The 25,815-nt window shown below is 44.0% G+C and overlaps 1 long non-coding RNA gene across 1 annotated transcript in view; it reads left to right on the top strand.

Annotated features, from left to right (window-relative positions):
- The window catches only part of LOC113948070, a 70,691-nt gene that overhangs the window by 25,417 nt on the left and 19,459 nt on the right, over nucleotides 1-25,815 (top strand). Inside the window, exon 2 of the long non-coding RNA XR_003527972.1 lies at nucleotides 8,375-8,576. This is a non-coding gene — a long non-coding RNA (uncharacterized LOC113948070). The remainder of the gene's footprint in view (nucleotides 1-8,374; nucleotides 8,577-25,815) is intronic.

Below are 25,815 nucleotides of genomic sequence, written 5' to 3'. Positions count from 1 at the left end.
GGGGCCAGAGGCTGGAGGCTTCTGGGGTCAGGCTGGCACCCGTGGCCTTGGGATGTGCTGTCAGCTCTGCCACCTCCCTGGCAGGGCTGTGGTGATGGTCAGGGCATGTGGGAGGAGGTAGTGACACTGGAGGGCCAGGAGCAGACCTCCACCACCACGAGAAGAGTGGGACAGAAGGGTGAGCAATGGTCACAGCTCACAGGGGAGATGCAAGATGCCTCTGGAGCAGGGGAGTGCAGGCAAACATCCACTCTCACAGGGGGAAGCAAAGCCCTGGGGCTTCTGATGCATCATCACTCAGGACTGTGGGGAGCAGAGATGGAGTGGTGAGCACAAGCAGTGTTCTCACTGCACTCCACAGGGTGCAGGTCTTGCATGACTTTCACAGAGCTTTTATTTTTGTTTGCCTGGGGAAAAGTACACTTCAGCATCTCTTCTTGTTATGTCGTTTCTTCTTCTAGTAGCCAGACAGGGCAGCACGACTGCCTGAATGTCTGTTGTGATTCTGGGGTTGTGGCTTGGTTTGGGTTTCTTGGTTTTAATAGAACTTGTTCAGCACTGACAAGCAGTGAGCAAAGACTCTTTGGGCACTTTGAATCTCTTGATTGCTGATTTTTGTTTACTTCAACCTCTTGAAAAGCAAAGCACTTCTTATCTCTGCACGGGAGATGAAACCATCTCTTCAGCTGCAGCCTATTTAAAAAGGGTGTTTTTCTGATGCCTGTGTTTCCCCCTGAGAAAACATGAAACACAATGGAAGGAGTTTAAGCAAAAAAGCCAAAGTCCTTGGACTGCAAAGGCATCAAAGCTGAGCTACTTTCCTTTGAAAATAGTCTTGGGTGGGCTGTGATTATTCCTAAGTATTTATAATACCACCCATCAGACAGGTTTTATCCTAACTAATTTTGTCTTACATTTCTTGATGGTTTTATCTATTATTTTTTACTTTTGATGCACTTAGCTAAATAAGCTCAAATATGCTCCCAGGAGTAAATTCATCTCTGGGAGGTGGTGCAGCCTGGGACCAAGCTGTGCAGGCAGCCCTCCCCAGGAGCTCAGTCCTCCCCAGCCCATCAGAGTGGCTTCTGCATTGGTTGTGTGTACCCATCTCTGGGTGTCCTATCAGTGCCACTACCCTCTGTGACCCTCTCTGGGCTCTAAATCCACTCCTAAGGAGCTTTTGCAATAAACTTTCCTCCTGAGCTTGAATGTCTACAAACACAAGTGATTCTGGCTGTTCCCAACACGTTCCTGTTAGCCTCGATCAGGCCAGCACAGTAAGGTAGTTCAGTATTTTGCTTATTTGCATATAGTTGCTTCATTAGACTTTTTCTTTTGTTCAGATTGCTAGTTTTTAGTTTTGAAGTTTTTTTCATTTACATTGCATTTTTGATCTTGTAAATTGGCTGTTGTCAGGATAGCTGCGAGCCAAGAGAAAATAATGGGCCCCAGAATAGAAGCAATGAGATCAGAAGTGAAAAAGGTCCCAGCAAGATAAAAAGTGGAAAAAAAAAACATGAGGGGAAGATTTTGTCTCTCTAGCTCACACAAATCAGGAATTTATCCTACAGGAACCCTTGCTGGTATCAGTGGGGTGAGTATGGTGAGTGTAAGCGTAATCTGACCTACAGAAGAACATGCTTCCAGTTTCCTTGCTTGGAGTTCCTGGACTCCCAGCAGCCTTTCTAAATGATGATGGTTCCCTCTGTCCATATGCTCCAGGGGTTGGAGGTCTCCAGAGCTACTCTCCATGACTGCATCACACACCTGAGTGGGTGAGTGACATCTCTGCCCATACATGTTAGCTCTTTCTCATTCCTCTGTAAATGACACAGTGCTCTTGTGGGGTTCTGCAGCCCTTCGATACCAATGAAATTTGGATTTGTCCCAAATCCCTCTCACCACTTCTTTTCAGGGAAAATAAACTACTGCTGGAGGTTGGGTTGGTTGCTTGGGTTTTGATTGTGTTTGATCTGTGAAATTCCCAAGGACCCTGCTTTTTAGCAGTGGGAGTGCAAAGCCAAGCAAAACCTACTGGGAAAGAGCAGGACTCAGCTGGCAGCGAAGGGGATGGGCTGCACAGTGCATCAATCTGAACTGCACTGCTCTGTTCCAGCCCTGACAGCCTGGTCTTGGGTGTCCCTTGCAATCCATCTCCGTTTTGTTGCTCCCATCAGCAGCAACAAATAGTTCACATGTATTATTACCCCTGCAGAGCAATGGCTGGGTTGTGGAAGGATGCTAGAGGGAGAGCTGAGACTGGGCTCAGCATAGGGAGGCAGAGAAGGAGCCATGCTGTGCTTGATGCTCTCCTGTTGCATCTTCCTGCAGGAAAAGCCATATTTGCCATGCTCTGTGCCTGTGTATGCCTCTCCGCAGAACTGCCAGGTCTAAATTAAATTAAAAGTGGTAGCCTTTAGTAAGGCACAAGTCAAATCTACATGGGACTCCAAGATGAATGCTTACTCTCTCTTGTGTTCTGGCACCTGGAAAAGGATATGTTGTCTCGAGGCAATCACTTTGAGGAGGATTCTTTCATCTGTATTGGCTCCTTTATGCCCATGAAACTCAGTGGAGGAGAAACACGATCCCAACAGGTCCCTTCAAGAAAAGTCAGACTGGGCTGTGAGGTACCTATTGCTTGGCTCAGATATTCTGTGATAAAACAAAAGAACAGCACACCTCAGATAGCTGACTGTGGAGTTTGATTCAGTGAGGGCATTAGTGAAAATGGGATTGGAAAAGGGAGCTTTTAGGAAAGTTTAATCTACAGATGGAAATGCAGTGGGTTTTATAGCTTCAGATACAGAGAGCTTCTGACAGCTAAAACAATGAAGGGTGCAAAAACAGTCACTCTAGGAAGTATCCATAACTTCATCAACCAGCCCTTTGTGCCAAAAAGAAGGGAAAACAGGCAAACTGAAAAGAGAAGTGTCACACTGTTACTGCTGGTGAGTGACACAGCTGCTAGATTTATTTAGAGCCTGGAACTAATAGCTGCACTGAATGATATACAGCAGGTTTGGGTGATGTATGAATACAACCCAAGCTCGAAAATTTCATAAGACAGTTTTTCAAGGCAGGAATTGTTAAGAGGTGCCCTTTACACATCACCAGCTAAGTGGTGTGTGCTCGCTGTTCAGAGCTACTGTGCCAGTTGGACAGCTGCCAGGCTTGTAATGCTGCTCTAAAAGGGATCACTTGCCATGTGGAGTTTTTGCATTTTCTGTTATCCAAACAGACTCACTTGAATGTTAATTTGTTCCTGGCTGCCAAGGACCCAACTCTGCAAAAAGCTGAGCCCTGTGGCTGCTGGAGGGGTTGTTCCCATCCCTCCTCTGCCGGGCTGGGGCTGGAGGCACGTGTTGAGAACGCTGGCTTGCTGCAGTCAGGGATCTGCAATCTGTCATTGGGATGTAAAACATCCAGCCACAAAGGCATTTCCTTCTTTCAAAGTGCAATGCTGTGGCCTTGGGATAAAAAAAAAAAAAAAAAAGGACAGCAGCTTTTCTGTCTCATGGGAGGTGGCAACTGGAAAGGGCATAGAGGAATACCTGGATAAGAAAAAGCGTCTTGGGATTTGGAGCTGGGCTACCCTAGTCCTTGGCTGGAGCCTGACAGGGGACAACAGAGTGACATTGTGAGTATGGGCATGTCAGGGTTGGGTGATCCAGCCCTGGTGGGCTCAAAGCTAAAGCAACCAGGAGCCTTTCCTGGGCCATCAGCTCATTGCTCCCAGAGTGTCTGGGCGCCCAGGTCCTTTAGAGGCAGGTTGGGGATCCCTCTGGCTTGGAGGGGCCCCTCAGACATTCTTGCCATTGTCCTTTTACCTTGTCCTTTTCAAGGTGGCAAAGTAGTAGCCAATGGTCTTGGCCTGGGTTCCAAAAGGAATGTTTGCATCTCCTTTCTAGTTCTTTTCAGTGTTTACAGTATCTTCTGATGGAAATACATAGATTTTTCCATGTTCACATGGGCAGAAGAAAAGACAACCAGAGGATGTCCTGAGCTGCCTGGAGGCTGGAGATGAGAAGGGAGTGAAATACTGATGGAGACTAAAGCAGATGGGAGAGGGCAGCAGTGCAGAGGGTGTGATGGGGGGTAGAGGGTTCCCTCTTGGTGGGGTTAGTGCACAGACAGTGGGATGCAGCCTGTTTGGCATGTCCTGTTGCCAGCCTCAGGCTAGGGCTTTCATTTCTCTGGGCAAGAGCAGTGAGAGGACGCCAGGCTGTGGCAATGGTACCACGCTGATGTTTGGTGTGAGACACTGGATCCGTGGAGGTGCAAAGGAAAAGCTCTGACGTGTTCACTCGTAGGTGTGTAAGCCTTTGGAAAGTCAAAAGGCACAGGCAAATCCCATTATTGGGTGGTATGTGTTTAACAAGGGGCTGGGATCTGCACTGAAGCTTCTCTGCTTTGACTATAAGGCACCCAAATAGGTTTAAATTTAACTAAATCTTCCTCCTCCTGCTTAATTACTGTATCAACATTTTTGGATGCTTAAAGAAAAATGTAATTTCTTGTCTGTTTTTAGACAAGGAAAAAATGGGAGACTGTTCAAAATGTGATTAAATATTTAAAGCACAGTTTCTATTTAGAAACTGGCACTTTATCAAGTTAAACAACCCATTATGCTCATAATCATGCTCCATCTTTTGGGGCACAATGCCTTTTGCATCTTTTGAAATGAGTATTTGTGTCATCACTCAGTATGCTCTGAGGGGAAATTAATCTTCCATTGCATTGTTTCATTTTACTGCTGACTGAAATAATATTTTCAATATCTTTTTCATTGTTTATTTGCCTGGGTTTTTTTGACACATGACTTACAGAGGAAATTTGAAAACAAGTCACACAACTGAGATCCCTGATAAGCTTCTTAAACTCCTTAAATATTCAGCTTGAATATTCTGCCATTAGTGTGCTTGGAGTAATTGCTTTTTTCCCACTAGCAGATGCAGTCATTGCAGCTTTGAGAATTGCTGTGATCTTAAGGCTTGTCTGGGGTTAGGTGATCAAACACTTAGAGATGTGGCTTTTGCAAAACAGCAGTGGTCAGTCCTGGGGGATGGAGCCCTTGGAAAGCCCTGTGAAGGCCAGATGGAAGAATTGAATCCTAGACTTCTGCAAGAACCAGTGATGTCAGAGCACATCCCAAACACCAGTGGACAGGTAGGGGATCACAGGCCTGTTGCAGCAGTGGCATCCCAGGTGTGAGAACTGAGGCTGTGCCTTCCCAATCCCAGGGAAGTGGGAAGTGGGCACTCTCCCACATTCCATGTGCCAAGCAAAGATCCTCTCTGTGCCAGCTGGGTGATCTCTGCAGCACTCAGTTTAGTAAGTGAGGGTACACCTTGGTGAGAAGTGCAGCTGCCATTCATTACCCTTACTGCATGCACAGTAACGGTGATTTGAGCAGAATTCTCTTCCTTTCCAGTGTTACATCAAGGAAAATTTTCCTATTTTTTTACCTCTAAAACTAACAGTGGCAGGCTGCTGTCTCTTTGAATGTAGTGTCTGCTTTATATGACAAGACTGACTTAGAAAAAATATTGCATTTGTCGACTGCAAGCTGTGATAATGTTTTAAAGCCCTGTATCTTTTTACAAATGTAATATTTTTCATGGAATGACTGCAAGGTGTGGGTTATTTGCATTAAGAGACTCTCAGTGAATGCTTGCAGGTTAATCTTACAGCATATAACATATAACTAGTGCTGTAAAGGATAGTGACTGCAGCAGCAAAGCCATCACTTGCACTTTATGTGTTGGAAGTGATGAGGTGGTATCAACAGAGCAAGCAACTGAGCAAAATTTATTATTGTTTCTGGGCTGGAAGGCAGTTTGATATCTAGATGTAAAAGAAATGTGACCAGATCACATTCTCTGCTCTATGCCTCATACTTGGAACCAGCGCCCAGTTTTTTCAAAGATGTTTCCTGCCACTGCTGACAATTCATTTACCATAACGAGTCCAAGCATCCCCTGGCACTGTAAGTTAGTTCCCACCTATGTCCCAAAAGCCTGAGTGCCGTGTTTTCTCAAAATGAACTCGTCAGAACACACGCTTTCTCTGTCAAGCATTTCCCACGCCAGTTCTTTCCCAGGGGATTACCAAACACAGAGTTGCATCAGCTGAGACTGATGTACCTAGTCTTCTGCAGCTCTACCCTTATCTGAAGTTCTACACTTCAACAGTGGCTTTACATGTGTCACACATTTTTATTTTCTTCTTGGGTTTCTTGTTCTTCTGTGGTAGTTCATGTGAGAAGTCTGATCAGCTTGTTGGTGTATGATAAGCAGTTATATACTTAAGATCAACTGCAGGGTCAAAGTCTCTGGGGTTTACTGTAACTGCTGGTATTAATTAAGTTTCTTGTTATCTACTAGTGCCAAGCAAGGGAGCTTCAAAAAATAGTCAGAGTACAGACAAAGTCTTTTACACACCTGGTTATGTTTGGTTTCCTTCAGAGCTAACTCCCAGTTCACTGAGTAGGAGGAATATTCACAGGCATTGCTGTAATGTGCTGGCTCTTGGAAACCTGAAATGATATTTCTTTCCCATAATGTGGGGACAGCATCTATAATCTTACACTGAAATAATGCAATGCATCAGTGGGCTATTCTTTTTTTGCAGAAATGAGTGTTGTTTATTAGGTGAGATATTTCTTCATCCCAAATTTTCAGGACACAGTTATTTCCTTGGTGAATATGAGTAATTTGCACACATTCTGCTACATTTCCTGTTTGGTTCTGAGGGAAATACTTGCAGCATCCAGCCTAGAGGGTTTGTTCCTGAAGCTGACATGACTTAAAATACCAAAGTACTGAGGGAAATACAAGGAATAGATAAATATAGCTGTTGTTATTGTCAACAGTCATAGACTCAATTAGGTGGGAAGTTCAACTATTAACCCAGCACTGGTCCACCACTGAGCCCTGTCTCCAAGTGCCACATCTACATGGGTTTTAAACCCCTACAGGGATGGTAACTCCACCACTTCCCTAAGCAGCCTGTTCCATAACCCTTTCTGTGAAGAATTTCTTCCTAGTATCCAGTCTAAACCTCCCATGACACAATTTGAGGCTATTTCCTCTTGCTCTATTGCTTGTTGCTTGAGAGAAGAGACCAAGCCCCATCACTCCAACCTCCTTTTGGGCAGTTGTAAAGATTGATAAGGTCCCCCCGAGCCTCCTTTTCTCCAGGATAAACACCCCCAGCTCCCTCACCACAGCAAATCTTACACTGTTGTAGAATGCTACTGGACACTGAAATGACAGGGGCGAGGTGAACTGCTAGTAGCGCATTTGCATAGGTGGGAAAACCAAATGAGCACTGTTAAAGCTGAAGTAAAAACCCCAGTGATACAGCAGATTGTAGTAGGTTACAAATTAGGAGAAGCTTAAATATGTATGGATATTTTATAACTCTATTGTAGGATAATTTAAAGCACAGGCCAAGCAGCAGTGAGAAAAGACTTAAGGATATAATTTTTACACAGCATTTAGTCATATATTAAATGTTTACAATATACCCCTTTCTCAGAACCCAGCCTACAGGGAAGAATATTCTGCTTCTGTGGAAAAGTGCTTGTCTGAGTGAGAAAACAGGTCAGGAGGGGCTTATTTACCCTCTGTGAAAAGATTGTGATGCTTGCTAGGAGGGGCGGGTTGGAGGGGGCCATCTAGAATAGTTGGATACGACTCCAGGTAGTGACTGGAGGTCATAAATAAATAAAATTGATAAATAAGTAGCATCCTGGAATTTGTTCCCAACACTGAATATGTTGTAAATTGGGTGCTAAAACAGGAGATGTGTGTGCCTGTAAAACAAGCCCAACTATGAAGAGAACTGTGTGCAGAGATGTGCTTGCAACTGTGATTCAGCTGTACGCAGGAGGTGGGGTGGGGTGGGGTTGTGATGCCTCCCATATGCTCTTACCTCCTGTTCTCCTGCTACCTGTGGTGGTCTTCCAAGTAGATTTACTTCCTAAATAAAAAATACTGGACAGTAAATGTAAATTGCTGTATAATTTACTCACTCCTGCTGTGTTTACCATAAACCTTGGATAAGAATAGTTGTACATTTAGGAAGCCTGACTGCCTCCTAAATCACGAGAAAAAGAGATTCTATTGGGTGATAAATACTGCAAATTAAAGCATTCATTTCTTCTCAATGTTCAACAATTTCAGACTGGCCATGATTTTCCTTTATTTTCACAGGTGCCAAAGTGGTGCACTTAATAGAACGATAACCTCGGTGCTTGCCCAGTCAGGGTTGGAAAGCACACAGAGCCTTATCTTTCTGTTGAACTCTGTAAACCCAGATCTAACCTATTGTACCATTTCAGATGCAACTTGCTTTTTCTTTGTTGAAGGGACAACATAACCGGGCCTTTCTTACCCAACAGTGCAACTGAAGGACCCGCCGTGCTGCACCTGGATGTGGTGGAAAGTTCGATGGCTTCAGCAGCTCTGAACTGCACTCCAGCTGCCTAGCATGATGTCTGCTTAAAAGGGCAGCTGTGCAACCAGGGAACACACCTGATCATTTCCTGATCAGGGCTGCCCTGCGTAAAGGTACGCTGCTATTTTAAACCCCTGTCACTGCAGTGGTGTGGATGCGTTGTAACCATCTGCTCTTCTTTTCGTCTGTCTGTCACCGGATGGCTGTTGTTGATGATTTATAGGATGATATTTCAGACCTCATTAACCAACATAAGAGCATCTATGTGCTAATTTCATCCTGTCAAATATTATTTGTGATAAACATGCTGGTAGTTTCACCCAGTGGGGTTTATTGACTAAAACAGCAATGAGGCAGTGCCCACACACTGATCTGGTGGGTCTGTCATTAGTGAGCAGGCTGGTGGATACAGCCCTGCTCAGCCATCATGTGCTTGTGGAACCAGCCCTGCTCAGCATCTGTCAGATGAGAGAGCCTCATTCAGCAATCCCTGCTACTGTCGATGGAAAGGTAACACTTGGAGCCCTCCTTTTCCCCAGTAATTTCCAGCATCTTTAAAAGCAGACTCATAGCACAGCTCCATATGTGGGTATTTTCTTTTTATCTTAAAGCTCACGCCAGCATTCGTAGCTCAGGCAACAAAATGTTATTTATTTCAAGAGCTACTGAGGTACCATCTGTCAGCAAAGCAAGAAAAATAGCAGTTTCTGAGGGCACAGCTGGTCTCACGGCTCCTGGCTTTGGGTGCTGGGACCCAACTTTCCTTTCGGTAATGCTCCACACTTGCTCCAAACTATGGAATGATTGGGGGTGACACCCTCAACATACTTGTTTTTCTCTGTGCTACCAGAGACTACTTTCGATGTGTGGTTTCTAGAGAAGACTCAGGAAGCAAGGCTAGGTTATTAATCCCACAGTCCTATTCAGGGCAAATTGCTTTTGCCAGGAAAGGTTACATTAAAACAGGGCTTGTCATACAGCCAACTCCAGGGAGGCCAAAATCAGTGAGCAGAAACTCCAGAGAGCAACAAGGCTACAGGACAGACTCTGTCCTGTTTCCTGGCTGGCTGGTGAGGCTGAATGCAGACAGCATCCCTGGCATCTTAGGATGAGGCTTTATTTTTCTCTACTCCAAAATAACTACAGCCCGTATGGCATTTGCTGACACTTGTAAAACTAGAAAATGATCCAACTTCCCTGCAATGGGAGTGCTGGGGTCAAGGAAAGAAGGTGGTGCTGGAGAAGGCTGTACATGCAGGGCTGAGGATAGGTGAGGTGCCTGTGAGATCCAGCCTGTAAAGCTATAGGGGAAAGCTTCTGGAGAGGGCTGTTTCCTCTCCAGGCTACTGGTGGGGATGCCTGTAGCAAGAACACCTTCACCATATCTTACACTCCCACTTGCCCTGGGCACAGAGCAAGGAGTGGGCAGCTGAGCGCTAAGGATTTGTTACAGGACTCACTTAATGCTGTTGTACAAGCTGTGGTACCAGCCTGGGATGCTCGTTAAGAAGGCAGGCTGTTGGTGCAACATAAACAATAATAAATCCTGCTGAAATAGCTATTCTGTGGCTAAATATTTCCAATATTTAGAAAAAGAGTTCTATGTATTTATTAAAGGCTACAACTGCTATGGTGAGGATTGGTACTGCTGGTACCCATCTAGATGAACAGATGGTGCTTCTCCTGTGTTTTGTTGCTGCTGTCACAGATGGGAGAGCTCCTGTTTGAGGAAAGCCCTGTTTGGCAAGTGTTACCTGCTGGTGTTTGGGATGAAGAAAGCAGCCTGGATGTCAGGTCCTGGCAATCTCCATCCAAGACTTCATGACCACTGACATAGATGGGCACTCTGTAAGCGTCAACAGTAGATAGGGCAAAGCTAGGTTAAAAAAAAGGTGTTATAAGCCTTCTGTGCCAGCTTTTAGTCACCTCTGATATTTCACCACAGCCCAGGCAGATTTGCAGAGGGAGGAAGGCTTTTTAAAATGTGTCAGCTTTTGCATTGCTTCCCTGCTGTGGTGCATGCTCCATACTGCAGGGCAGAGTGTGTGGCACCACTGCTGTTAAATCCATCCTAGGAGAGACCATTGAGACCCGTTTGGCTGCTGCTCCAGCACGGGAAGCCTTGCATTACTCCCACTGTTCCTCAACCTGCATCCAGCAGTGTTCAGCATCCGCCCACAAGACCTGGCTGCAATGCTCTGGGTTTACCCACATATTAACACATAGGGCATATCCAGTCTGAAGAAGAATCTGTGCCTGGGCCCTTATCTTGCAAACCCAGGTAGCTGAACTTTTGTACTGCAAAGCCATGTGTGGCTTTTATCTGGGCAGACTTGTATTAGAGTGGCCAAAGCTGCTGTGGAGTGCACTGGGGAGGAAGATTTTTGGAGTAATTTCCAGGGTCCTTCCCACCTTGCTCCCTGGGCCACTCTAAAAGCTTTGTTTTGGCACATCATAAAAGCCATGGGTGGTTTGGCAACCAGACAAGCCACCGGTTGTCTTGTCTCAGTAACCCTGCCTGCATTACCAGCTCCCAGCTTAAGCTCCTGTGCTGGCTGGGTGCATCTCCTGACGCTCACTGAGGCTGTCATGTTGCCAGAGAAATGTTTCAGCAGCTGCAGTCTGACTCCAACTGCTCTTAAAATCCCATTTACAGGATTTCCTCTCTGCTTTGCAGGGAGACAGTCCTAAGCAACGTGCTTAGTTGCTTGACAGGCTCTTCTGGCAGCTTCAGCAGTGAAATGCGGCAGAAAAAGGGCAGGATGGCCCTTGATCCTAAAATATTCTTGTTCTTCTCTGCCTATCATTGATTCTACCGCTCAATTTCCCAGCAAGAGTAAGCCTAAATAATTTAAAGGTAGGGATCCTTCCTACTCTGAAAAGCTTCTTAATAGAATTGTAGCTTGAAGGAACATTTTTCATTTTCTTAATCACAGGAAAAAAGTTTTGGAGATGATCACCAATATCAGCACTTCTCCAAAAGTCACAAGCCTAGAGTTGTTCAGGATTTATTTTTATTTCTATTTTTTATATAATTTTAATGCACAACCGAAATAACGAGAGTGAAATTAAAAAGAATTTAAGCAAACGGGCTTTGTTTCCACAGAAGTCTGTTAATGAGCAGAGTATTGATATTCACTTTAGGAATGAGCCTTGGAAAGTTCAGTAATAGGATTTCTATTTTAACTCTCCTGCCTTAAATCTTAATTTACCTCTGCAGCACCTCCAGTTTTCAGAAGAACAAGCAGTAAAGAAGTTGTTCTTTGTCAGGAGGTGCTTCAAGATATTTCTGCATGTTGGCAGAGGGACATGCAGGCTTCTCAAGGGATTGCTTTGGGTCCCTGCACCAGCATCCAAACTTCTGAGTGCCCTGCTCTGAACTGGACATGCAGGTGCTCGGGGATGCTCAGCTGGCTCAGTTACAGCCTGCCAGCTCCATACCACCTCAGACCCTTAGCAATCCATTTTCATAGATTTTTATTTGATAGCTGGATGGAAGCGTAATTTCTTTCAGGATTTTTTTTTCCTTTTCTGATAAATTTCACTTACCATATTTACACAAAGACCTCTCTGTCCCCATATCTGATCCAGCAGTCCCTACTCTTTGCCCAGCTCCATGTCTCACTGTGGGCACTGAGCCCCATCACGCTGGGCACAAAGCCTCTGTGATGCACCCACTCTTGCCTTCCTGTGTTTTCCAAACGTCCCTATCACTTAACTACACCAATTTAAAGAATAACACTCAGATGATTCTCAGTACCATCTGCCTAAACATTGCTTTTTCTAGGAAGTCAATTAAGCTATAGTGCTTCTTTGTAGAGAACGATGGCTGCACTCTGATGAGAAATGCACTTGATAATTTAATAGGCATTTTGTCTTTTTTCTAACAAGCTGTGTTGATTTCTGAGAGGTCTGCTATTCACTAAGGGAGGAAAATGTATGAAGTGAAGTAAAACAGAAGATTCATTAATGTGAAGAATGTTTAATCTCTGCAAACTAAAAATAAAGCTTGTGAGCTATTTAGATTATTGACATTTCTGAAATTTCTTTATTATTCAGATGTTAAGACAGTGTGTGGGACAAACGGCAGCTATTTAAATTAAAAAGAATTGTTTTGAAATAATGGAAATAATAATGTCTCTACTTTTGAAGTAAGAAAAAGAATACTTCCAAGGTCAAAATCAAAATGTTCAGTGATTTTTCAGGACCCCAGTTTGAACGAACCAGTCCCAGGCTGCGAGAGGACTTTTTGACATTTCAGGTCACAGAAGTTTTTGACTGTTTTTGGAATATGGCAAATCTTCGAAGTCTTAAATACAATATGATTGGAAAACCCTTTCCCACTCAGGTCTGGTGCTTTAATTGACCGTCTGTGGCAGAACTGTGGAGCTGGTTGTAACAGCCGGGTGGGCTTTAGCCAAGGGCAATGACTCCTCAGCCTGGCAATCACACTGAAGATGGTTTCAGCTGAGTGTGTTCCATCTTTGGCCCCTACACAGGTTGGATTTTATGGAAGCGATTCTGAAAATGAGTTACCTTATCAGTTAGAAAACAAATGGGATTTTATTTTTATTTACTTTAGAGCAGCGTTAGCACATCTAGCTGTGCACAGGTACAGCAATGTTTGTTGGCAGATGGTGAGTCTGAGGCTGAAAACTGCTCCTGGGAGAGCTTTTTTGGGCTGGGGGAGAGCAGCAGTGTTTTGCTGTGCTGACAGCCTTAGCCCTAATGACTGCGAGGGTGTGATGACTGAGGCTGCTTCACCCCTCCTCTCTGGGAAACACAGCAGAGTTTTTCCCTGGGAGAGGGCTGGGAAAGGCACAATAATCCAGCTGACTGTAGCACAGTTAGTAAACAACAGAGCAAACTTCATAAAGGACACCAGTTTTTAGGATGCTTTCAGTTAACTTGAGAGCAATGTAAGGTTTATGTAGCAGTTAATAATGTGGTATAGATTCCTTACAGGTTTACTGGTCTCTATATTGTGAGAGTTACAGTTCTTGCTACTGAGCTGAAAGCTCTGAATATAATGTCCTGAGACTAAACTCTACTGCTTTTTGTAAGTGAGTGTATGTAAATGCCAGAGAGAAGAACAGGGTGTAAAACTGCTGGGATTATGCCTGGAACAAGAGCAAACAGACAAATTTCATGTTTACGACACTGAAGAAATGTGAAATGGCCATCTGCCAAAGGTTCCTGTGAGCTCTCAAATGGTACTGTGAGGTAAAACAATATTGTGATTTAACCAGAGGGTGAGTAATGCTGCTTCTGGCAGCTGCACAGGAGCTGGAAATATTTGCATAGCCTACACCTAAGGACCTTCTCCAGATCCTGCTGGCAGTGCTCCTATGGAAATGTCAGGTCCTGGCACCTGGGCAGGGACCCAACTGCTGGGTCCTGGGGCTTAAAGGGCCAATGTTGTTCTGGTGCTGGCAGAGATTCCTCACCTGAACAACACCCAAAAGAAGCTCCTGGAACAACTCCAAATATCTTTTAATTGAAATGTATGATTTGGTTTTAAAAAAGCCTAATGTTACTGCAATAGTTGACTGAATGAAATGGAACTGCTTCATTTGATTAAAAGCTGTAAATTAGTTTTGGAACAGGATTGAGTCTTGTGGCTGGACAGGACCAAACTCTAAGTCCCTGTACTGGCATCTACCATTGGACACCATGGGACTTCGTGCTGAGCTTGCTTGAGTCATATGGTTTTAATCTGTATTTTATATGGCAAACCCCCTCCCTGCTCTTCCCTTTTCCGTCTCGGAAATGACATCTTCGAGTTAAGGTAAAAGCTGTAATTCCCCTGTTCCCAAAAGACCCTCCTGAAACGTGCACACCATTCAAACACTGCTTTTAGTCATCCCTTCCCAAGGTGCAGACACAGCTCAAGGCCAACTTGGCATGATTGTAGTTCCGAGTGATTAAAATTTATGGTGGCTAATCTGTCAGAAACCATAAGTTAGAGCAGCGTTTGGCTGATCAAGTGCATTATCTGATAACTGCTGGTAACTTCTGCTGTGTGATCTACAGCCTGATTCAGAGGGAAAGGTATTTAACCTGCAGCAGCTTATGAGTCTAGAAAGAAATAATAAAACCCAATGTAGACTTAAGGGAAAAAGATAAAACAGAAGTTATTGGAAAGCAGCTGGTGAAACGGTTGAGTTGTTACAGCATCAGCAGTAATCAACAGCCCTGCTAAACTGTTGGGCTGTGTGACCTTGGCTGGGAGCAGATATGGAATGGGGGAGTCTAAGTCAGGCTACCAAAACTGCAGGCAAATGAGAAGATAAAATAGCAGCCTTTCAAAACTGATCCTGTTCAAGGGCATCAGAAAGGATTTCCAAGGTGAATTTTTTTTTTTTTGCAGAATTTAATTAAAGTGCTTTGAAATTTCTGGGAAGCGAAAAATTGCTTGGCAGGATTGTTGGATTTTGGTGCAGTGAAGGCTGAAGAGTGAGCTCTCGCTGGTAGCCAGGAAGTGGAAATGTGCTTGGCTGGGTCTCATTTTGGAGAGTCTCAGGTTTGCCATCAGCAATGTAGGCATCCCAGGCATGTAGGAATAGTAGGAGGTAGGGATCAGCAGGCAACCATAAACAGGCTTGGCTTTGGATGCTGCGAAGCTCCCTCTTTCCCACCCTACTCAGCGACCGTATAAGGTTACTTTGACTCATTTCAAAAATCTTCTGGAGATGATGTTGGTAATCCAAGCTTCTCACAGCCTGCTGGTGGAGAAGTATTAAACAGTTTATGCACTTTTCCGTCAGCCTGCCACAATGTTATTTATGTTCCCATTTCTGCTGCTGGGACTGTAGCTCTGTGTGGAGGGGTTAGGCTCAGTGCTGCTCTGACCACACACAGCGAGACAGGACACAGTGGCCTTCCCATCCCTCCTGCCACCTATTTGCTGCTGTCGTGGTCCCTTGAGCAGGTGTTTTCTAGGTCAGGCTGCAATTTACTCAGAGGTTCATTCAACTAATGGCCCATGCAGTGCCAGCCTGAGGATGAGGGACTCATTGCCCACCTCCAGGCAATGAATCCAGCAGCCCTTTGCCATCGCTGCGCACTGCGTCCCATTGAGGAGGGCTGAGGTAGCTCTGCTTTAGAAAGGGGAAATGTGCTGATGAATTAGGAGCAGTGACAGGCTCACAAAAGGACTTGTCCTTTCTTTTTAATAAGGTGGTTTTCTTTGTAACCTCCCCATCATTTTTAATAAGCTCTTGTGCTGTCAAAGCCACACTTGGCTATCTTTCTCATTTTCCATCTGCTTATGAAAAGGGCTCACGAGTGATGAATGTTTAAGAGGAGATTCTGTTGAGGATGGCTGCCCTGTGCAAGCAATCAGGGTTCCCATCTGGGGTTCTCTGGTTGGGTTTTCCAAAATAATGTTTCTGAAATGGGCAGCACACCCTGGCACACGTGTATGGCTCAGGCTCCTTTCTGAAGGGGGCTTGAGGTAGAGGCCAAGAGGGTTGTTGTGGTGAGGTAGCAAAGAAAGGTTTATCCCATAAATTTAATTTTCTTTCTCTTCTTGTGTCTACTGGAACTGTACCTGTATTGCTAAGTGGGAATATGGTCCTGCTGCCTAGGAGTGATCACATCAGTCAATCTTTTCAGCAAGCTTTCTTCAAAAGGTTTAAGTGTGATATCAAAGTGATTCATCTTTAAATTCAATCTGAATGCTTTATCATGCAGAACTGGAAACTCTTGTTCAAAGCTGTCCCAAACTGTCCTGTGAAAGGCAGAAATTAGCCAGCAGATTGTCCTCACCATGTCTGCCTTGGAGTGATTTGTTGCAGCAAAATGAAACTGTTCAAAAGTAATAAATAAAAAAAGAAATCCTCTTCATCAGTGCAAGGAGAACGTAGTCTCTCTAATTTATTATGGCAGTGACAAAGACATCTATGGCATGTGCCTAGCTTTTGGATCTAGTAAAGATTTCCTACAGCTTCTGTCCTCTTCCTTCTTGCAAGACATTACCCTGGCCCAGAAGTATTGGCCATGCCCTCCAGACCCAGCTCCCACAGTGACCAACAGGAGCTATGTTTTTGGCTCTTTCTGCCTCAAGCAGCTTGTTAAAATGTAAGTCTCTTCCTAGATAAGTGAGAGGGACCCTTGCAGTGCATCACAGCAGAGTTGGTATCACAGTGTGCAGTGGTGCTTTTGTTTGCCCATGGGGATGAGTGTGTTGTTGCTGAAACTCATACAGCGTGTTCAAAAAGGAGAGGTAGTTTGCATATTCCTGCTTCACTGCTCTCAGTGAGTGACAGTCATCTGATTTAATTAAAGAGTAATTCTGCTAAACCTAAGAAGCATATTAGTCAATGGTATTTCCTAAAGCTTTGTCTGGACAAATTTATATATCTTTTCCATTGTAGAAATACCTCGAACAAAATATGGAGCTTCTTTAGCCACTCTTTTTGCTTCTAAGAGTCTGAAACATATATTTTTTTTTTAATCTAAAAATAGCAATGAGACTTATGAAGGGCTGCAGTAGATTCAAAACAATTCCTGGTAGCCTTTCCAATGCACTATTCCTCCTTCTTTTCATTATGTCCCAAACCCTTTGTATGCTTGCCAGGCTGCCTTTTGTCTCACACTGCTTGGGAAAGCTGCAATGTCCCCCTGAAAGGGGAAACAAGCTGTGTGCCCTAAACCAGCCTGTTCTGCTATGTCCTCACTTGGCCCTGTGTACCCAGAAACACCCAAAGACTCATCTACAGCCAGCTCAGGGCAATGGCAGGTGAGGACATTGCTACAGGTCCTTGAGGGAGATGCTAAAGCCAGAAGAGAGATCAAGCCCTGCTCTCAGCTCTCGCTTCCTACACATCACCCACGTTTTCTCAACAGCCCCTTGAGGCAGGGGAAGAAAAGCCCCCCAACTTCCAGGTTCTGACAGGGCCATTCAGCTGCCTGCCCGTGGATAACACAGACATCAAGGCAGAAATAATGCCACCTCCAACCATAAGCTACCCTTGAAATTTTAATTGGGTTGTTACACTGAGATGAAATGTGCTTTCTACTTTTTAATGTGTTTATTAAGTTGGCATATATGATTTATTATGTCTTTAATTATTAATTTTCTTGTTCATAAGTGCCTGGATTTTTTGTAAATTATGAGATAGGGAAGTGTAATGCTGTCACAGAGGAACCTTAAGTGAAATGAAGAGTTTGGCTTCTTAATGCAATTTATATTTATGAGAAACTAGTATAAGATGATTTTATATTATCAAAGTAATATAACAAATGCAAGATGATTAAAAGGAATTATGGTCAGATAGGTCCAATATGAACTGATGTGAGCAGAAACTGAACAATTGTAGGATTTAGGCCCTAATTTTGCAAAAACTCGATTTTGTGGGTAGGCAGGCTGTCCTGCATTAAGTCCCAAGTTTGAAGAAAGTTACTGAGCATTGCTGAAGTCTACCTAATATTCTGTTTTCTGTAAAGTAGGCTTTGATCTAAGGCAAAATTGGACATGGGATATATTCAAGCACAATTTTTGCTTGGACTCATTCTCATGAAGCTTTACCTACTGAGTGTTTGCAGAAGATGCTTGCCATGACCAAGGCTGGATTAAATTGGTTTAATTCGAGTTCATAGTTTCTGGGGAGTTTTTTATACCACCATGGGTGAAAAGAAAGCTCAAGTAGTGGGTCTAGTTGTAACAGGCACAGACTACCTTGAATAGCAGTGAGTGTCATTCAGATAAGGAAAAGAGCCAGCATTATACCACTTCAATAAGTTACAAGCACAGGGAACAATGGACACTTTTATTAGTACAGGTGAGAAGTGTTCTGAGCCTGTACAGAACTTACTCCTGTACTTTCAGAGCTCTGTACTCAGTGCTCCATCTGACTGAAGTTTCATAACCAAGTAATTCTGAATTAACTAGTCACTGCAGGCAAATAGAAGAAATCTACTTGAATCCCTTGCATTAAATGTTCCTTTAATTCACAGCAATTTCATTTTCATAGAACTGTATGTGCTGTATGAGGACAGCGATGCTTTCATTCTGTAATTCCAGTTCAAGGGGGAAAAAAGCAATAATAATTGAATCCCTATTTCAAGCTACTACCTGACAAATATTTTTTTTCCCTGATACAAATAAAGGAGTTGTCAGAGTTCACTTTTCTCAAATGTCAAGGTCAGCTAGAGGTTTGTAAATTAGTTCATGCCAAGAGAAACTAATGAACCAGTTAAAAAAATGATATAGAGGTTTGGCTCTGTGAATATGTTGGTTAATCATTTGACAGTCCACTAAATATGCTTTTGATTACTTTCTTGGCTTTATTTCTGTATTTAATTTGAATAAATCATAGTCATACCTCAGTTTGCTAGGAGACACATATCTCCGCTGGGGTCTTCTTGGAACCGTTTTTAGTTTTCTATTAAATAAATATAAAGCTCTATACCAGTATGTGGAATAATCATAGCAGTTAGTATACAGACATTTTAGATACATCAATATCAGTGTAACATAAAACAGGAATACAGGTCATAGGGTTTTTTAAAGGAATAATCTACTCAAGTGAATGGGTAGCTCTGGTGGACTTTGCAAACATTGTGGGGTGATCATTTTCCAAGGACTAATACCCCAAATGCTGTCACAACTATTAAAACTTCCCACCCACACTCTGGAGAAAAGAGGAATAAGGATTCAGTTACAGGCATCCATGGAAACTTCATCATCACAGAGCTCTGAGGATCCCAACAGACCTAAACCAGGCAAGGAGCAGGCAGCCTCCTTACGAGGAGCAGGGGCCTGTCCAGACACTGGCAGCAGGAACATCTGAGGTCTCTTTCCTCAGCTTGCTCAATGTTCCAGACATTTTTAATTCTGTGTCATCACCTTGATGTCTTTTCATGGATTGTTTGAACCTCATTGCTTCTCACTGGAGAGGCAATAGCAGATCTGCAGAGGCTGTAAAACCTTTGCCTGAGGTTTTCCTGATGACAACTTCATGACTGGGCTGTTTCCTCTCCTGGTTTATTGCAGTGCATTCCTCTCAGTTTTCATCAGCTCACGGAAAAATCACAGCCACTGGCTCATGAAAATGCAGATTTCTTTTTCCTCTCCTAATTCCAGCTTCATTCTTTCGTAAGAGGGGAATTGAGGTTTTAAGTCAATAGCTTGACTACATCTAATGTGAATTGATGGTAGATGCAAGCAGCTTAATACTGTATTTCAGCTTCTTTCATTTCTGTTGGAACTCAAGTACATTCTTCAAAATCAATGTCCCCCAGGCGTGTGATGCTCTGCTGACACCCTGACAGATGCAGCTGATCCCTTTTACTGTGAAACACAACAGTGCCAGTTCAGCCAGGAGGGGAACAGTCCATCTGAGGATTACAGAGGTGTGAGAATAGCAAATGGATGAGTCATGAGGACCCTCTTTCCACACCCTTGGGAATAGGACACATCAGCACCCCAGATGAGGAAGAGGATCCCCTGGATAGCTCTCAGAAAAGGCAGCTCAAGAATGAGAAGGCAAGAGGAAGTTTCCCCTCTCCCCAACCCTTCCTGTGGTACCTGGATGTGGCAGCCAGGGATGGACCGCTCACCTGACAGACCTGGCCAGGGCTTCACCACTGAGGAGATCAAGTCCCTCCAGGGGATTGATGGCCACAGAGGGACACTCCCTCCCAGGGATTCCTGGCATCTGTTTGTACTTCCATCTCTTTGTATTTCTCAGTTCAAAATTCCCACTGACCTCAGCGGCCCAGACTGCCAGGCCATTTAAAGCCTTTCAGAAGGAGCAATTTAAATAAACACATGATCTGACCTCCCAGAGGAGGGCACATAATTAAGCACTAATTTGAGCAACATTTTAAAAGCCATTATGGATTTTATTTGCAGCTCAGTAACTGCTTAAATGGCTGGCTCTAGGGTAAGAGAGTGATGTGCATTCTTGCTGGATGGAGAAGGTACTCTCTATGGGCAGTGTGTGTTTGGACACTTTCTGGTGGTATTTCTGAAAGCTAAAGGAGAGAGTGCTTCAGTGCTAGCTTGGTTTTGCAACACAGATGTATTTTAATCAGGACTAAATTGCTGACAGAGCATTGGAACATGACAATCAATCTCACATTTGTTTCACTCATCACCAACACAAGTGATGAAACCAAAACAGATAATTAGAGCCTACAATAAAACAAAAGCATTTACAGTAGGTATTACTAGAGGAGCAAGTGGAGCTGATTTCTAATCACAGAATCATTAAGGCTGGAAAAGACCTTTCAGACATCAAGTCCAACCATCAACCCAGCACCACTGCCATGTTCACCATTAAATCATGTCCTCAAGTGCCATATCTACATGTTTTTTGAACACTTCCAGGGATGGTGACATTAGGGTCCCTCAACCCCTCATGACACTGGGGTTATTTTGTCTCCCATTTCCCTCATTAGTTAAGGACAGTGGGCAAGTCCCAGCAAAAGATCCCAAAGCTACACCCTGTAGCATTCATCTGACCTATCATCTCTTGGTGTTCCCCACAGGACATTTCTGCATTGCTTCACAGTTCAAAGAAAGCAGATTATCTAACAGAGAAGTAAAAACATTTCTCTGATTTAAGTAATTAAATGTTAAGGCCACTGAAAGAGAGCAGAAAATTTCATTGTACAGCAGCAAAAAAAAAACTGAGCAAAGGAATGCAAAAAAACCCCAAAACAAACTGGGTACCGTTTTATTTATCTATCTAAGGGCAGCAGGAAAATACTGATGTCACTGATGTTCTGACTGCAAAACATGGTCCTGTGTGTGAAGGATCATCAAGCTGCTGGCTACCCTGCCCCATGGCCTGTCCCTGTGTGGGCAGCTCACCGCAGGGACATACTCACCTTTGGGCCTTTTCAGCTCCAGAACTCAAAAGCAGTTATTTCTTTTGGAACATAAAGCTTACAGGGCTTCAAATGTTTTAAGAGCCCAGGCCAGTGTTGTGCTCATTAGTCAGAGAAATATTTCTTCCTCCTCTGAAATCCTGAATCAGCTTTTGGTCTCAGATCTTATGTCAGAGATTACCACTGGTTAATTGTGTTGGGTTTCAACAGTTCACTCTCTAGCTGCGTGTCCAGTAGTGAATTGCCTAGTTAATCTCTGCAGCATTCCACATCCTGACCCTGCTACATTACCTTAAAACATAAAAAAAAGCACAGGAATGACAACAAAAATGACCAAGTGGCTGCATCCCTGGGAGCCCTGAGACCTGTTACCTGGGGTGTGATTAACCACCTGCTTTGTGCAGTACTAGCAAGAGCACTCAGGGAAGAATTAGCAACCTGAGGAGAGCACAACACTACCTTAAATCTTGGCCTTGGCCAAGTGGCAGCCTACATTAGTATATAATGGCATAAACTAAATCAAGAAACATAAATAGAGAGGACTACCTTGCATTGGCTTCCATGTGGATCCAGAAGAAATGAAATAACACAGTTTCTGATTTGGAAAAAAACTGAATCAAGGCCAGCTTTTTCTTGAAAGACATATCATAACTGCTTATGTTAATAACTGCTAGCCTTGACCTAGAATAAAACATAGCTGAATTATTTTCTAATTGTTCTACAATTATGATAGAAAAAACAAAGGGAAATATGTATCTGTATTAAATGTGTACCATTACACTGAACATCTGTGAGCTCTGAGTCAGGCAAAGTGACAGCTTTGATAGTGATAGACTGTGTTTTGAGGCTAAAAGTACAGATTTTGGGGCTGATAGTTGTTCCATGAGTGGTTTATTGTCTCTAACTTCAGCACTTTTTGATAGAGACCATGTCAAGTTGGGAATTTTCCAGCAGGTGAGGTGCACAGCCATGTATGGAACAGGAAGATGGGAGCCTGGGCATGGCTTTGTGCATACTGAGTTGATTTCAGGGCTTGCAGCAACCTGCACAGAGGCTCCTGGCAGCACTCTTGCTGTGACAGAGTGTGTGCAGGTTGGGTTCCACACTTGACAAACCTGTGCAAGAGCATGTGATGTTTTCTTACCAATAAAAGGTTGATTGAATGAACAGTTCTTGGTGACAACCCATTGCAGAAACCACACTGAAGAGGGATTACTGGGTAGAAAGCAACGGCAAGATCACATAAACAAGCTTTGCTAGAGGCATGGTAAGAGGTGTTGTGCTGTGCTCAGAGGAAGGGCTGGGTTTACTGCAGCCCAAATCCCTGTGGGAAAGACAGAGAACTAGCGAGACACATGGATTTTCAAGCAAACATTCAAGTGCAGCATTGATGTTAACCCCTGTCAGGTCCCCATATGACTACAAGTGGCCAGGCTCTTCCTCACTACCTGCTTGATTCACACCATTGCCCTAATTAGCCTAATTGGGACCCAGCCAATTCCTCTATTGCTCCTTGTTAAATTAGCTTCATTCAGGTAGGGGCAGTTGGAGACTTGTGGCTGGTGAGCTCTGCCTGCAGGCTGCAGTTTCTCTTGTTTGGGCTACTCTGTCCTGACATTTTATAGTGGCACTTTAGGGACTCCTGGCTCCCTGAGTGCCCTGGGGTGCCTTTGACCCTTCAAGCTGTCACAATTCCACAACAGTCTGGCTCCTCTGGATCAGCTGAGCCAGCACCTGCTCCCAAGAGGACAAGACTTGCCCCCTTGTGTTTAGGTAGAAGGTAAGATAATAAAAGTTCAGTGCCCTATTGTTGTGCTTGAAGTGTGCAAGCCTGTGTCTTTCCAGCAGTTTTCCAGGGGAGATGGTCTCAGCAGGTGGTTGCTTTCCAGCTTTGCTCTTTCTGCTCTGTCACAGGGCAGTCAGGCTGATCTTTGTGGATGAGCTGTGGCAGTGCTGTGGGAGGTTGTTTCTGCTCCAAGGCCCATCCAGCTTGCGTGGGCTTTCACACCCACTCTGCCTTTGAGGATGGGGGTACTACTTGGCCCTTTCTCTCTCTGGTGAGAGGTAGAGGCACAAGCCCAGTGAAGCCTTCCTGGTTATCTGCCTTTCTGGTTTGTGGGCGTCTGGAGCAAGTTCAGCTGCAAAGACATAGATGGACTATGGAGATCTTATAGTTCAACTTGAGATTGTCATTCAGAAGTAGCGGGGTAATTATCTTTCTAAATTTGTGTGTTTTGACAACGCAGAAAACAATTTAGAGTCAAACAGGGGTCAATTGACTTGTTTTGTTCTTGTTCTAGAATGACAAAATGTGAATTATTACACCATCAGTGTGCGAGGGTTGATGGTAAGCAGAGAAATGTGTCAAGTCTCTGTCCTGCCCGGAATGAAGACTTCACCTTTGTGTGCTCTGGGTTCAATTTGTTGAAATACAGCAGGCAGCATGAAAAGCAAATAGGAGCTCTGTGCTAGGTGTGCTTGCAAAGAGATACAGGTGGAACCCAAAATTCAGGTGAGGAAATCACTGAACGAGCTCAGCATATGAAGAGGCTGGTTGCTTTGCTGAAGGATGGTAGGTGACAGAAGAGGTGAGAGAACAAGGGTGCCTGAACAGGGCCAGCAATTGATTTGGCTGTAGGAAGTGTGTTTGCAAAGGCTAATCTCTGAAAATAATTGGCATGACCAAATCCATCTCTTAATTCATGTACAGTCAGGCTACTGCCTAGTATATCCTGCCCATCTCAGTTAACATCCAAGAGCTAGCAGCAGTTTGTGCCAGGAATATGGGATGACTCATTTGAGCTGTTTTGTTTGAAGAAATCAGGTCCTTTTTGCGCTGGTTATTCTGAAGCCTTTGTCTCTCTCACTGAGAAGAGTAAAGTATGCCCAGAAGATGTGGAAGGGGTTTTTTTTCAATGTGCAAATAATGTCCTTCACTAAGTTTATTCTTTGTCTAAGTAGAGGTGAAGGGTGCCCTCCATGCTTTGACAAAAGGTGGTACAGCACATGCACACCAGGCAAGAAGTTGTTCTTAGGCTGTCTATGGCTGTCACCTAATTTAGCATCACAGGATAGTTGAGGTGAGCAGGCAGCTCTGGAGATGGGACAGTCCAGCCCTTTTTGGAGCAGAACCAGCTAGAGCAGGCTGTCCTGTGCTATCCTCACTTGGGTTTTGAGTATGTCCAAGGTCAGAGTCCACAACTTCTCTGGGCAACCTGTTCTTGTATTTGACTACACTCACAGTAAAAACAAACAAGCAAAAAGCTTTAACGTTTAAACAAAACTGCCTGTATTTTGATTTTGACCTCTCACTGTGCCCAGAGGAGTCCATGGAACAGAGTTCTTTGCTGTCACTCCATCAGGTGTAAGATCCCCACAGAGGCATCTCAAGCCTGAATGTATTTTTATCTTTTCCAGAATATGTGATTCAGCTGCCAAACTTGGATAAGCACAGATTGTTATATCCATCTTTTCCCCTCTCATCCCTCAACACCACATTCTTATTGGTCTGTTCTTGCCAGCTGTTGCTCTATTTGCTCTCACCCTCTTCCAGAGGACTGGATGATTTTCCTGGATGCCAGTCAGCCTCCTGTGCCCTTCACATCATCCTCTTTCCTGTGGCATGTATGCTCCTGGGCTGAAGGGTGATAGTGGTTTGGTGGTCAGCTTGAAGTTAAGTACCCAAAAGCTGGCCAGACCTTGGGCCAGGAATGGAGTTTTTTTCCTGAGGAGAAAAAGGAGATAAACTTGACCTCCCCTAGCACATATGTTCAGTAAGGCAGCAGCTGTAGAGCTGCCAAGAGGAACCCAGGAGAAAAGTGAAATGTGTGGCTTTGGGGTTTTTTTTCTCTGTTTCCAATAGAAGGAGGCATTCTTCATCTAGCGCGGTAAACTACTAAGCCTCTAGGTCATAAAAAAATTAAATAGTTTAAATAGTAAAATAATAATTTTAAACCAGGCACAGAGTTGCCATTGCAGCTCTGCTCCCCCCAAGAGCTCTGTGTGTGCTCTGGAGCTGGTGCTTGCAGAACTCCATTATTCCTGACAAGTGCTCAAAGCAGGAATTGGCCCTTGAAAAGAGTCATGGAAAATAATTCCAGAGCTGGCAGGCTCAGCCAAACAGGATGGGCTCCTTCCAGGCTGAACCCTGTGAGTAGGTGGGGCTAGGGAGCAGCTGGAGATATTGTCCAGTTTCTGTAACCAAGTGTGTTAGTCCATATCTCTCAAATAAGAGGAGTACTGCTTCACAGCTCCCATGTCCTCAACAGCTACTTCTCCTGCTGGGATCAGAGAGAGAAGGCAGGCAGAGGTTCAGGGCTTCATAATCATGTTCCTTTAGAGCTGCAGAATCTTTATTTAGACAAGGAGCTGAGAAGCAGAACCTGAAAATAAACAGGTTTTATCCTTTTGTATCTGATTATTTATTTTTTCTCTCACAAACAAATATTCTTTCTTACATGTAAATACCAAAATTTCCTTCAAAAAACTTCCAGCAGAGGTCTGAAATAGTTG

The sequence above is a fragment of the Corapipo altera genome, unplaced genomic scaffold (assembly GCF_003945725.1).
Source record: "Corapipo altera isolate COAL_440 unplaced genomic scaffold, ASM394572v1 65, whole genome shotgun sequence".
Classification (NCBI taxonomy): domain Eukaryota; kingdom Metazoa; phylum Chordata; class Aves; order Passeriformes; family Pipridae; genus Corapipo; species Corapipo altera.
Note: the sequence above shows the minus strand (reverse complement) of the source record. Positions and strands in the feature narration are given on the sequence as shown.